Source organism: Bos taurus, chromosome 6, assembly GCF_002263795.3.
Source record: "Bos taurus isolate L1 Dominette 01449 registration number 42190680 breed Hereford chromosome 6, ARS-UCD2.0, whole genome shotgun sequence".
NCBI classification, from domain to species: domain Eukaryota; kingdom Metazoa; phylum Chordata; class Mammalia; order Artiodactyla; family Bovidae; genus Bos; species Bos taurus.
The window spans coordinates 30400526-30415181 of NC_037333.1; positions in this window are offsets into that span (position 1 = coordinate 30400526).

Genomic DNA, 14656 nt, shown 5'->3' on the forward strand with positions numbered 1-14656 from the left:
CAAACCTACTTGGTTATTTTAAGGAATAAAACATTCATTAGATTTGTAAATTTTGCTAAAACTTTTGGCTCATTCTCACTGACTATGGTAACAACTAATTTTTTTTTATTGTTTTCTACTTTTAAGTTTTTTTAAAGAAATAATTGAAGTATAGTTGATTTATAATGTCGAGGCTATCCACTAAAAGTATCCCAAAGAATTTTTTTTAATTTCAAGAATTTACAAAAAAAAAGTCGTGCAAGCCTTTTTTCTTCCCCCACCAAAAAACCCCCTTTATAGAGCCTATAAAGGGACAAAAAAAAAAAAAAGTAAAAAAACTTGTTCATTAAACTAAATGCCTGAAGGTAATTCTGCAGTATCTACAGAGATGTGGAGGAAAGGATTAGGACTCAGCAATTTTCTAGATCGTATGTGGGTGTGTGTGTGTGTGTATGTGATTGGCCAAAAAGTTAAGATATTAATTTATTACAGAAAAACCCAAATGAGTATTTTGGCCAGCCCAATATTATTCATTTGTGCAAGAAAAAAAATTTAATTTTATATCTTGGAAATACGTCTTCCTTAAAATGTTCCCAAAGACATAAATCCAGCTTACAGGGTAAAGAAATGAAGGTTTCAAGAATGACCAATTCATGGTGTAAAAGTATTCTGTTGAGACTAAACACAGTTAGATCTTAATAATTATAAATAAGGCATACTAGTCAACTTTTTGTTGCATTACCAATATAAAATTTTAGTTGAATAAAACAATAAGCTTGATTGTCTAGTGTAGGTCAACTTCAGATTACAACGACTGTCTGCACAAAGTACGTATTCGTAAATATTTGTTAAGTGAAAATAACCAGACAAAATTTCAGAGCAGGTAGATAAACAGAAATAAGTTTTAGAATAAGCTGAGAATCTTCAAAATGATGCATGCTATGGAAGAACAACATAAACCAGAGCTTACAAATCTCAGAAAAGAGTTGACACATCTCAAGAAAGAGAAGTAAAAGAAAAAAAAAAAAAATCTTAGATTAAACTAGATGTAAAATATAGATAAACATAACAGATAATGCCTTAAGAGAAATAGAGGAGGAAAAGAATGTTAAAATTTGAAAACTAAAAATATAAAGCTAAATATATTTCAAGACAAAATAATAAATATTAAAGATAAGCAAAGAAGGTCCAACATAATTATAATTGAAGTCACTTAATTGCACTCATCTCACACACTAGTAAAGTAATGCTCAAAATTCTCCAAGCCAGGCTTCAGCAATACATGAACCGTGAACTTCAGATGTTTAAGCTGGTTTTAGAAAAGGCAGAGGAACCAGAGATCAAATTGCCAACATCTGCTAAATCATCGAAAAAGCAAGAGAGTTCCAGAAAAACATCTATTTCTGCTTTATTGATTATGCCAAAGCCTTTGACTGTATGGATCAAAATAAACTGTGGAAAATTCTGAAAGAGATGGGAATACCAGACCACCTGACCTGCCTCTTGAGAAACCTATATGCAGGTCAGGAAGCAACCGTTAGCACTGGACATGGAACAATAGACTGGTTCTAAATAGGAAAAGGAGTACGTCAGGCTGTATATTGTCACCCACTTATTTAACTTAAATGCAGAGTACATCATGAGAAACGCTGGTCTGGAAGAAGCACAAGTTGGAATCAAGATTACCAGGAGAAATATCAATCACCTCAGATATGCAGATGACACCACCCTTATGGCAGAAAGTGAAGAGGAACTAAAAAGCCTCTTGATGAAAGTGAAAGAGGAGAGTGCAAAAGTTGACTTAAAGCTCAACATTCAGAAAACAAAGATCATGGCATCTGGTCCCATCACTTCATGGGAAATAGATGGGGAAACAGTGGAAACAGTGTCAGACTTTATTTTTGGGGGCTTGAAAATCACTGCAGATGGTGACTGCAGCCATGAAATTAAAAGACACTCCTTGGAAGGAAAGTTATGACCAACCTAGATAGCATATTCAAAAGCAGAGACATTACTTTGCCAACAAAGGTCCATCTAGTCAAGGCTATGGTTTTTCCAGTGGTCATGTATGGATGTGAGAGTTGGACTGTGAAGAAGGCTGAGCGCCGAAGAATTGATGCTTTTGAACTGGGGTGTTGGAGAAGACTCTTGAGAGTCCCTTGGACTGCAAGGAGATCCAACCAGTCCATTCTGAAGGAGATCAATCCTGGGATTTCTTTGGAAGGAATGATGCTAAAGCTGAAACTCCAGTACTTTGGCCACCTCATGTGAAGAGTTGACTCATTGGAAAAGACTCTGATGCTGGGAGGGATTGGGGGCAGGAAGGGGACGACAGAGGATGAGATGGCTAGATGGTATCACCGACTTGATGGACGTGAGTTTGAGTGAACTCCGGGAGTTTGTGATGGACAGGGTGGCCTGGTGTGCTGTGATTCATGGGGTCACAAAGAGTCGGACACAACTGAACTGAGCTGAACTGAACAGAAGGAAACCAAAGCAAAGGTGTGGAAGAAGTAACTATAGCTGTAATTCAAAAAGCATTTCCTAAAAATCATAAGGATTTCAAACTATGTATTGAAAGAATATATCATTTACTTGAGAATATCAACCCAGATGGCCAACACCAAGACATATTCTAGTAAAATTTAGACTTTAAAGAAAGGAGAAGTACACATGTTAGGAGGAGGTTAGAGTGCAATTTCTGGAGTGCAGATGGACCTTTATTTGAATTGAAAATATTTGCAGGAACATATGAGGTTCGATACACATACTGTATAATACCTGTGTCCACTGGAAAGGTATAAGAAAGCTTATATTATTCCCTACCTCCAAGATTTTGGTCTTGAAATATCATTTACCACTATAGAAAACCAGGACTTTTTTCCAGTCAGGATAGGAAATGTACAGAATGAACCTGGAATGATTTTATAAAGCGAAAAGCAAAGAAATTATGAAAGACCACTAACATCATGTCAAAAAGTTTCAGGAGTCAACTTGAAGAGGCTCTTACCAAGGGTCAAAGATGGTACAATTTGAACTTCAGTATGGTTAAAAATTGCAGTTATTTGAAAGCCATTAAATATGTTTAAATATATGAGTTTTTTCCTGTTATTTAAAACAACTGTTTATCTTTAGAGAATGAAAGGAAACAATTATGAAAGGTATGGGGAAAGAATCACGCTTTTATCTTGCCCTTTGTCTATAAAGGGCTGTACTGAGTAATCAAATAATGGATGAAGGGAAGTGGCTACTTATAAAAGTGTTTCAACTAGTAAATGACAAAGAAGTTATAAAATTTGAGTTACTGAGTACACCTGGCCCAAATTTCTGACCTACAAAATTGTAATCTGTAATAAAATGGCTAACCACTGATTTAGGGATGGGTTTGTTATGTTGGAATAGATAACTGGAACATATCCAACTTTTCCCAACATTTTTGTCTCAAATGTACTGATTCTCTCAGTTACAACTAAAATGTTCCTTATTTTCCCTTCTTAAAATACTGAGAGGGCTTCCCAGGTGGTGTTAGTGGTAAAGAACCCACCTGCCAATGCAGGAGACCTAAGAGACATGGTTTCCATCCCTGGGTCGGTAAGAGCTCCTGGAGGAGGGCATGGCAACCCACTCCAGTATTCTTGCCTGGAGAACCCCATGGACAGGAGCCTGGCAGGCTACAGTCCATAGGGTTGCAAAGAATTGGACACGACTGAAGCAACTTAGCATGCAAAATACTGAGATTCAGAAACTCTAGAAATCTTAGGCTCATTTCCTGTTTACCTGAAGTTTGGAGTAACTGAGTCCAAAAGTCAACATTTGATAGGTTTTTTTAATGTGTTGTCACATTTTCTCTCTGCCTTCTTTGCCAGAATTATTTCCCACAATAGTGTATATAATTCTTTCTAAGTCATGTAAAGGAGGTTTAAGACACCTCTTCTTTAGAAATATAGTTAGTCACAGGAAGGCATTATCATTTCTAATTTGTATTAAAGTGTTATTTATGATTCAACATGGTAGTTAAGATAAAGTGTCTAAAATGTAGACCATAAAATAAAATTTTGTCAGTAGGATTACTCAAATGTAGTGACTAAGATGTCAGAAATAAATTACTATCAAAGGTACCTATGGAGATAGAAGTCACTTTTTACATTAAAATAAATATTTATGTAGAGGTGCTGTTGTGATGGTTAATTTTATGCATCAGTTTCACTGGGCTAAGGATGCTAAGATAGCTGGTAAAACATTATTTCTGGGTGTGTCTGTGAAGGTCTTTCTGGAAGAACTTGCCATTTGAATTGGTAGACTGACTAATGAAGATTGCCTGGACCAATATGGGTGGGTATCACCCAGTCCATGGAGGGTCTGCATAGAACAAAATGGTGCAAGAAAGACCCACTCGCTGAATCTGCTTGAACTAGTACATCCATCGTTTCTTTCCTTCAAATCTGTTCTCAGGCCTTCAGATTTGAGTCTTGGACTGGAAAAACACCACTGACTCTCCTGGACTTCCAGCTTGCAGAGGGACCACTCAGCCTAAAAAATTGAGTGACTCAATTCCTCATAGTAAATCTCTTCCTGTATACATATACATCCTATTGTTTCTATTTCACCATAGAACCCATAGCTGCCAAAATCCTGTTAATTACCTGTTAGTTTTGAAATGGTCTCAGTGAAAATGTTTGCTGGAATCTTCAAATTTCTTCATCAAATAGGAGGAAAGGCTTTGTGAGAAGTTAATTTTTATTTGTTTTTGCCTTATATTCACCAAAATAAAACCATGAAGCAATTTGGGGAAGGAGAAACCCTTCCAAATTTGAATTGAGTAAGAAACCAAGCAAAATAAGAAAGAGCAACAGAGATTTAAAATGGGATTTGCAAACTTGGATCCCTTAACTTGATATCTTAAAAATGTAAACCACACCTGGTTAGTAATGGAAATTTAAACTTGTGTAATCTTACCTCCCACACACATATGAAATGGAAAACACAAGATGCCAAATCATAAAACTAAATGGATTTTTCTTCCTTGGTAACAGGAAACAGACAAATATTATCTATTTGTAAGCAAATACTTCTTTTCCCAGATTAATCATTCTTAATTTAGGGAGGTCCAGGGGATGGTCATGAACCTCTTTTGAGAACCTGATTTTTAAAAAGCTGTGGAATGCCTTCCAGAAAACTGTATATGTACATAATGGATTGTACATAATGGATTGTACATAATTGTACATACTCCAAGTATTCTGTGGATATCACATTAGGAAATTCTGACAAAGAGATCCTCAATCCAAATAATTTTGGATAAATCCAGGGGAAACTATCCTTGAATGTGACTTCTAGAACTTGAAACCTCTACTAACTACTGTTAACAATTTAAGAGATTAAAAATAATGAATATTTTTCACCTTTTTGTTAATTACTTGCCATTTTATTAACTGTTGTAATTACTTTTCTGGAAAAAGGTAGGATTTAAACTCTAAATAATGCACATTTTTAGTAACCTATTGTTAAAGAGCAAATCTTAGGTTGTATCTTTTCCTTATTTTTTTTTCAACCTAATTTTTCCCCTGTTTTTTTTTTTTTCCTATTTATTCATGTCTTATAATTGTCAGTATACTTTCAGCCAGAAACTTGAGTTCACTCATATGTACACATTGCTGACTAATATATCCACAGTTGCTATTTCTGCCACTGTCCCTGTGTAGTTCAGTTTCTTCACAACACTTGTTAGCACTGTTTGTTGTTGTCTACACTGCCAGAATGGTGCTTGATACTTTGAATCATTCAAATCATACATCCAAGTCCACATGTTATTATATTTGTACTTGCAGTATCTCATTTTGTTGTAGTGATTCTTACCTTGAAGTTGTCCTTTTTATCTGACACTCTGCAGATGTTGTGCTTCAGAATAGATTTAAGTCAGGCTGGATCATTGTAATCAATCCTGTACATATATTTTTTTTCTTCTTAAATTGGCCTTTATGAAGAGGATCCAAAAGAAAATAAATTATTTCTTTCCTTTAGCCATTTCAAATTAAATAAACATTAAACATAATTCAGGAGACTTCTTACCACCAGATGTTAGTCAAAACATAGTTCTAGGGATAGATTACATGTTACTATTTTACATTTTTATGCACTGTATGTTGTCTGTGGACTGTTCCTACTTAGGTATTTGATAATAGTATAAATGCCTTTTGTTACATATGTCTGTATTCTTGAAAGTAGAAGTGTTATTGAACCAAAAACATGACTTCAAAAAATAGTCATGGATTATAATCAGCTATAAACTGATTATATAAACTTATAATAAACTTATAATCAGCTATATTGAGAAAGATGAACTCTTAATAAGAAAGTAATAAAAATTAACAAAGTCATTATGAAACTAAAGATACCTGGGTTCAAATATATGTTATATAAGTACCCATATTAGAAAATAGTACTCATACTAGAGAGTTTCTATGGATTAAATTAGAAATAATTCATGCTTAGGGTAAGACTTGGCCAATAGTTAACGTCAAGTAAATATTATTTTTAGAGTGGAATTCATCTTACCCAATGGCTTAGGCTTTCAGTAGTCAAATTATGTGATGGACCATTTTAAGTTAAAATTATCCTTAAAAATTCTATACGCACGCTAAGTCGCTTCAATCGTGTCCAACTCTGTGCGACCCTATGGACAGCAGCCCACCAGGCTCTGCCGTCCACAGGATTCTCTAGGCAAGCATACTGGAGTGGGTTGCCAGTTCCGTCTCCATACTGATATACTAGTAAGTAAAAGTAAAAAGTCGCTCAGTCGTGCCCAACTCTTTGTGACCCCACAGACTGTAGCCTACCAGGCTCCTCAGTCCATGGAATTTTCCAGGCAAAAGCACTGGAGTAGGTTGCCATTTCCTTCTCCATATAAATTCTATAAGTCAGTCATAAATTATAATGTATATAGATTTGTGTATGTTAAATAACTTCCATTACTTTATTTAATTAATCATTATTAACCACTACCCTGTACCAAAGAACTATAAGAGGTGCTGGGAAATATAAGAATGAACAAGACTGATGTGATTCTTGTATTTCTTCAGATAGCTTAAATTCTGTCAGTGAGAGAATTAACCAAAAATGGCTATGATAGTGAAAGTAAAGTATATGGTACTAGATGGGCTCTTATGATTTGTTGGAGATAACTAGGGGAGAAGTGATGGCAGAGTCCTGAAGGATGGCTACAAATAAGTGAGTACATATATACCAGTGAAGGAGATAAAGTGGTGACAAGGAGGGAAAAGGCTAAAGTCCTTTAGAGGTCGTTGTACTTAATCCTCAGGGTAGAGGAAAAGATCAGAAGTTTTAAACAGTTATAGGTAGGAAAATTGACTCTGGTGTTTATAAACATTGAATTGGAGTGCAGCAAAAATGAAGGCTTAGTTCTGTAAAAATAATGACAGCTAATAAATATAGAGGAATGATAAAACTGTTAAACCACTACTTTGGTGGTGCTGGTTTAGTCACTCAAACCCCGTGGACTGTAGCCTGCCAACAAGGACCCAGATTTCCTTTTTCTCCAACATTCCTAGCATTTCATCCACATATCATCTTATGGTTGTTTGTCAGCTGCTAAGCTGCTAAGTCGCTTCAGTCGTGTCCGACTCTGTGTGATCCCATAGACGGCAGCCCACCAGGATGCCCTGTCCCTGGGATTCTCCAGGCAAGAACACTGGAGTGGGTTGCCACTGCCTTCTCCAATGCATGAAAGTGAAACGGAAGTCGCTCAGTCGTGTCCGGCTCTTCGCGACCCCATGGACTGCAGCCTACCAGGCTCCCAGGGCTGCACAATTCTAAACACAAGAAGAGAAGTGCAATAAGCTCTTTTTTTTCATTTATCTCCTTATTAGAAAGCCAGTCAGAAGACTTCCCCTATCAGTTTATTGAACAGAACTGGGTCACATGTCTACCTTTAGATAAAAGGGAAGCCTGGAAAATGAGAACTTGGATGTCCTAGCTTTGTAGTAGAAATTGACAAAGAAAAGGGGGAAGGGCAGATAGGAATGTTTTACACACTTATGTGGCTCTCCATTGCTCCAGGAAAAGGTACGCATCTTTAACAATGACACCAAGGTTCTGTGTTCTGCCCCTTGACCTTTGAATTCCTCTCTAGTTATCTTTAGCCATGACCCTCCTATCCTCACTGTAGTCAACCTGAACTTTCAGTTCCTCCTGTGTACCATTCTCCCTCCAGTCTTTACACAAATTGTTCTCTTGCCTTAAAAAACTGCTCCTTGCATTCTGGTGATGTCTTGACCTACTTTATTTAGCTAACTGACTTTGATGCCCTCCTGCAATCATTGTCAGTAATCTTAAATTATACAGTGTTTCCCTATCAGATGTCATTATCACACTGTAGTATAATTGCTTATATAACTTTCTGTCCCTGTTCATAGATTCTAAGCTGCATCTCAGAGCCTATTGAAGCATTCTTCAAAATGGATACTCTATAAACATTTTGGGAACAAAGGAATGAAGGACTTGAGCTCAGGCCGAAACTCACCAAGTTTAACTGGGTTAAATGAGAAATAATTTTAAAAATATGTAAATGTACTCTTAACAATTTGATATACAAATGTCTTTATTATTTAATGGTTGAGTTTGGCAATTAAATTGTAGGGGGAAAATAGGTATCAAAATGTAATTGGTTAAATGTGAATTCTTAGTAAAAATTCTGGGAAAGGTGTATTAAACAGCATAATCCCAAATCTGTTTTTGCCATATTCAACCTACCTAAGTGAAACTATTTAAGTGTACTTATTTATTTGATGAAGGATTTCAGAAGTGAAGGGAAAAATCATTATTCCAGCAATGATTTGTCATTACAGGTCTGAACTGCCAGAGGCACCAAGCCACCCCAGATCTATATAGCATGAGTCACAAATTAAACAGGTCTTTACTGTATCTGAATCCCAGTTCCTAATCATGAAGTTCACTGTGAACGTGACAACATTTTGAGATAAAAGAACTGATTCTGCAAGGGACATTTTGTTTCATTCATTTCTGTAAATTAGGAAAGTCACAGCTTATAAAAGATATGTTAAAATAACAAATTAATTCACAATATGTATTCATAGCTAACGAAGCTCTAAGTAATATAGAAAAGTTTAGAATCATTTTTAAAGCATTATATTCCTTAAAACATTTTATATTTCCTGTAAAATAAGGAACAATGAAGAAAGTGGGGAAAAACCACTAGACCATTCAGGTATGACCTAAATCAAATCCCTTATGACTATACAGTGGAAGTCAGAAATAGATTTAAGGGATTAGATCTGATAGAGTGCCTGATGAACTATGGACGGAGGTTCATGCATTGTACAGGAGACAGGAATCAAGACCATCCCCAAGAAAAAGAAATGCAAAAAAGCAAAAAGGCTGTCTGAGGAGGCCTTACGAATAGCTGTGAAAAGAGAATCAAAAAGCAAAGGAGAAAAGGAAAGATATAAGCATATGAATGCAGAGTTCCAAAGAATAGCAAGGAGAGATAAGAAAGCCTTCCTCAGCGATCAATGCAAAGAAATAGAGGAAAACAATAGAATGGGAAAGACTAGAGATCTCTTCAAGAAAATTAGAGATACCAAGGGCACATTTCATGCAAAGATGGGCTCAATAAAGGACAGAAATGGTATGGACCTAACAGAAGCAGAAGATATTAAGAAGAGGTGGCAAAAGTACACAGAAGAGCTGTACAAAAAAGATCTTCATGACCCAGATAATTACGATGGTGTGATCACTCGCCTAGAGCCAGACATCCTGGGATGTGAAGTCAAGTGGGCCTTAGGAAGCATCACTATGAACAAAGCTAGTGGAGGTGTTGGAATTCCAGTTGAGCTATTTCAAATCCTAAAAGATGATTCTGTGAAAGTGCTGCACTCAATATGCCAGCCAATTTGGAAAGCTCAGCAGTGGCCACAGGACTGGAAAAGGTCAGTTTTCATTCTAATCCCAAAGAAAGGCAATGCCAAAGAATGCTCAAACAACTGCACAATTGCACTCATCTCACATGCTAGTAAAGTAATGGCTCAAAATTCTCCAAGCCAAGCTTCAGCAATACGTGAACTGTGAACTTCCAGATGTTCAAGCTGGTTTTAGAAAAGGCAGAGGAACCGGAGATCAAATTGCCAACATCCACTGGACCATCCAAAAAGCAAGAGGGTTCCAGAAAAAACATCTATTTCTACTTTATTGAATTCCAAGGCTACAGTCCATGGGGTTGCAAGGAGTTGGACACGACTGAGCAACTAACGCTTTCACTTTCACTAACAATGTGCTTGGCATATATGAAAGTGAAAGTGAAAGGCCAGAATACTGGAGTGGGTAGCCTTTCCCTTCTCTGGGGGATCTTTCAAACCCAGGGATTGAACCCAGGTCTCCCGCATTGCAGGTGGATTCTTTACCAGCTGAGCCACAAGGGAAGCCGTGGCATGTATGAGCCTTCAGTAAAATCCTATCAGCTATTAATATGACTCTGGTTCTTATCTGAAAATGAAAGCATTAGGTCTAATGATTGCTAGTGCTTGAAAAATATTTGTGTTCCATTTCAGGATTTTGTGGCCAATGGACTCTGTTGCAAACTTCTGAGGTTTTGTAAAGTTATTATTTATCTGTTGCTTAAGAGTTTTTTGTGTTTGTCTTCCTTGTGATTTCTATAAAACAATATGACCTTAATAATGTAGGAATTATCAAATTCATTTTTAAAATACACTGGTTTGTTTAAACAAACTCAAAAAATTTAGTGCCTTTATTAAGAAAAAAAAATATGTATGAAATACTAGTTTTTGTCAGGCCAGTTTCCCTTAAATCTTATCTTTTTGGTCATTGATTCATGATTGTTTTAAGTTTTTCAACAAGTACTGGCACAGAGCCTCCTTCTAACACATTCCTGTTTGAAATTGACATAGCTATCTTTATTGTCCTGGAAACGTTTGTAGCACATATGTTAGGACCTGTCCCCAAAGATTGTTGAACATCATTAAAAGTAAGTGTTCTGCATTGCTGTAAATTGTAAGCCAGACCCAAGTCAGTCCCAGATGAGTTTCTACATGAATAGTAACTTTTAAAAAAAAATGAAAGAAGGAAAAAAAAAAGAAGTCCTCAGATGTTTAAACCCGCTTAACCATCTATAGTAGAGGGCTTGAGAGAGGGTGATATAATATATGTTGTTTCTATAGCAATCTTACTGTTCCTTTGCTTGCACAAGTATCTAGATTCCAGCAAAGGAAAATGTACAATAGTTCTAAGTATTCTAATGTTCTAATAATCTTCCACTTTTCATCTTTTTCATCCTCTTCTATTTATTCTATCTGGTACAATTTATACTTTTATGCATTCCAAAAGCCTTGGTAGAAAACTTCAATAATTTAAATATCTGTACTATTATCCACATAGCACCTATTATCCTCCAAACATAGTAGGTTAAAACAACAGATATCTATCCTTTCACATTGTTTCTCAGGATCAGGAATCTGGAAGTGACTTTAGCCAGATGATTCTGGCTCAGTGTTTGTCCTGAGATAGCAGTGAGGTTTCTATCTGGGGCTGTGGTCATTGCAAGACTCAAGTAAGACTGGAGGATCCACTTCCAAACTCACTGATGTGGTTATTTGGGGACTTCAAGAACTTACTAATGACCCTGACCATGGGAGCTAACATCCGCCAGAGCAAGTAATCTAAAAAGAGGATGATGGAAGCGTCTTTTATAACCTTATATCATTCCTGACATGCCATCACTTCTAGCGTATTCTGTTTCTCCCACAGACTAACCTAGTACACTGAGGGTATGAAAACCAGGAGGCAGGGGTGATTGAGGGGGGGTGTCTTCTTTTTTAAAAAATTAACTTATTTATTTTAATTAGAGGCTATTACTTTACAATATTATAGTGGTTTTTGCCATACATTGACATGAATCAGCCATGGGTGTACATGTGTTCCCCATCCTGAACCCCCTTCCCACCTCCCTCCCCATCCCATCCCTCAGGGTCATCCCAGTACACCAGCCCTGAGTGCCCTGTCTAATGCATTGAACCTGGGCTGGTGATCTGTTTCACATATGATAACATACATGTTTCAATGCCATTCTCTCAAATCATCCCACCCTTGCCTTCTCCCACCAAGTCCAAAAGTCTGTTCTTTACATCTGTGTCTCTTTTGCTGTCTCGCATATAGGGTCTTCGTTACCATCTTTCTAAATTCCATATATATGTGTTAATATACTGTATTAAGTGTTTTTATTTCTGACTTACTTCACTCTGTATAATAGGCTCCAGTTTCATCCACCTCATTAGAACTGATTCAAAAGAATTCTTTTTAATAACTGAGTAATATTCCATTGTGTATATATATCACAGCTTTCTTATCCATTCGTCTGCCAATGGACATCTAGGTTGCTTCCATGTCCTGGCTATTGTAAACAGAGCTGTGATGAACATTAGGGTGTCTCTTTCAATTCTGTTTTCCTCGGTGTGTATGCCCAGTATACACACTGATTTGTATGGCAGTTTTATTTCCAGTTTTTTAAGGAATCTCCACACTGTTCTCCATAGTGGCCATACTAGTTTACATTCCCACCAACAGTGTAAGAGGGTTCCCTTTTCTCCACACCCTCTCCAGCATTTATTATTTGTAGACTTCTTGATAGCAGCCATTCTGACTGGCATGAGAAAGTACCTCATTGTGGTTTTGATTTGCATTTCTCTGATAATGAGTGATGTTGAGCATCTTTTCATGTGTTTGTTAGCCATCTGTATGGCTTCTTTGGAGTAATGTTTGTTTAGTTCTTTGGCCCATTTTTTGATTGGGTCGTTTATTTTTCTGGAATTGAGCTTCAGGAGCTGCTTGTATATTTTTGAGACTAATTCTTTAACAGTTGCTTTGTTTGCTATTATTTTCTCCCATTCTGAAGGCTGTCTTTTCACTTTGCTTATAGTTTCCTTTGTTGTGCAAAAGCTTTTAAGTTTAATTAGGTCCCATTTGTTTATTTTTGCTTTTATTTCCATTACTCTGGGAGGTAGGTCATAGAGGATCCTGCTGTGATTTGTCAGAGAGTGTTTTGCCTATGTTCTCCTCTAGGAGTTTTATAGTTTCTGGTTTTACATTTAGATCTTTAATCCACTTTTAGTTTCTTTTTTGTGTATGGTGCTAGAAAGTGTTCTAGTTTCATTCTTTACAAGTGGTTGACTAGTTTTCCCAGCACCACTTGTTAAAGAGATTGTCTTTTCTCCATTGTATATTCTTGCCTGCTTTGTTGTCCATAGGTGAGTGGATTTATCTCTGGGCTTTCTGTTTTCTTCCATTGATCTATATTTCTGTCTTTGTGCCAGTACCATACTGTCTTGCTGACTGTAGCTTTGTAGTATAGGCTGAAGTCACGCAGGCTGATTCTTCCAGTTCCATTCTTCTTTCTCAAGATTGCCTTGACCATTAGAGGTTTTTTGTATTTCCATACAAATTTTGAAATTATTTGTTCTAGTTCTCTGAAAAATACCATTGGTAGCTTGATAGGGATTGCATTGAATCTATAGCTTGCTTTGGGTAGTATACTCATTTTCACTATATTGATTCTTCCTATCCATGAACATGGTATATTTCGCCATCTATTTGTGTTATCTTTGATTTCTTTCATCAGTGTTTTACAATTTTCTATATATAGGTCTTTTATTTCTTTAGGTAGATTTATTCCTAAGTATCTTATTCTTTTCATTGCAATGGTGAATGGAACTGTTTCCTTAATTTCTCTATTTTCTCATTGTTAGTTTATAGGAATGCAAGGGATTTCTGTGTATTAATTTTATATCCTGCAACTTTACTATATTCATTGATTACCTCTCTTAATTTTCTGGTGGAGTCTTTAGGGTTTTCTATGTAGAGGATCATGTCATCTGCAAACAGTGAGAGTTTTACTTCTTCTTTTCCAATTTGAATTCCTTTTACTTCTTTTTCTTCTCTGATTGCTGTGGCCAAAACTTCCAAAACTATGTTGAATAGTAGTGGTGAGAGTGGGCACCCTTGTCTTGTTCCTGACTTTAGGGGAAATGCTTTCAATTTTTCACCATTGAGAATGTTTGCTGTGGGTTTATCATATATGGCTTTTATTATGTTGAGATATGTTCCTTCTGTGCCTGCTTTCTGGAGGGTTTTTATCAAAAATGGATGTTGAATTTTGTCAAAGGCTTTCTCTGCATCTATTGAGATAATCATATGGTTTTTATCTTTCAATTTGTTAATGTGGTGTATCACATTGATTGCTTTGTGAATATTGAAAAATCCTTGCATCCCTGGGATAAAGCCCACTTGGTCATGATGTATGGTCTCTTTTAATATGTTGTTGGATTCTGTTTGCTAGAATTTTGTTAAGGATTTTTGCATCTATGTTCATCAGTGATATTGGCCTGTAGTTTTCTTTTTTTGTGGCATCTTTGTCAGGTTTTGGTATTAGGGTGATGGTGGCCTCATAGAATGAGTTTGGAAGTTTACCTTCCTCTGCAATTTTCTGGAAGAGTTTGTGAAAGATAGGTGTTAGCTCTTCTCTAAATTTTTGGTAGAATTCAGCTGTGTTAGCTGGGCTTTTGTTTGTTGGAAGATTTCTGATTACAGTTTCAATTTCCATGCTTGTGATGGGTCTGTTAAGATTTTCTATTTC